Source organism: Vipera ursinii (genome assembly GCF_947247035.1).
Source record: "Vipera ursinii genome assembly, chromosome: 1".
In the NCBI taxonomy this organism is placed as follows: Eukaryota; Metazoa; Chordata; class Lepidosauria; order Squamata; family Viperidae; genus Vipera; species Vipera ursinii.
In genome coordinates, this window is record NC_139512.1 from 155,714,549 (window position 1) to 155,715,250 (window position 702).

Sequence of the window (702 nt, forward strand, 5' to 3'; positions counted from 1 at the left end):
AGGGAAAGCCTAGGACGTCTGATTCCAGCCTGATCCTTCTGCAAATTTATATCTACTACAATAAACTCCTTTTGTGCCTTGAAAAGCTCTACTCTCGAAGTAAACAGCAACGCGTGCAAACAAAACCTTTATGCAATGCCCTTTTCCTACATTAACAGATATAGAATGAAGGCTACTGCTAAGCTTGTAAGCCGCCCTGAGTCTTCGGAAAAGGGCGGGATATAAATGGAATAAAAATAAAAATAAATAAATAAATAGCCGAAGAGATACCAGGACGTGGGGTGGATGACCAACCCAGCCTCGGGGCGCAGTCAAGTCTCGATGTTGCTGAGGCTACGTTGTAATAGGGCTGGGCGGCTTGAAACGCTTCTCTTAATTGATATAGGAAACATGTTGACTTAATCGCGGAAACAGAAACGCGAGCTTAGGGCATCCCTTCGTTTTCTTGGCCGCCGATTCCAAGACAGAGGAGAGGCCAGGCCCGGAGCCCGCCAAAGGCAGAGCAGAGCCAGCGTTCCCAAGAGGGCGGCAAAAAAAAAAAAAGGCCTAGCAGCGGAGCGGGGATCTTGAAAACCCTTTTGCCCGCCTTGCCGAAGCGCCAGGCTGAGTGACTTTGTCGCCAGAGGTTCTGACTCTCCAGCGCGTCGACACACACACACACACGCGTGCACACACACGCGTGCACACACGAGCGCGCGCGCG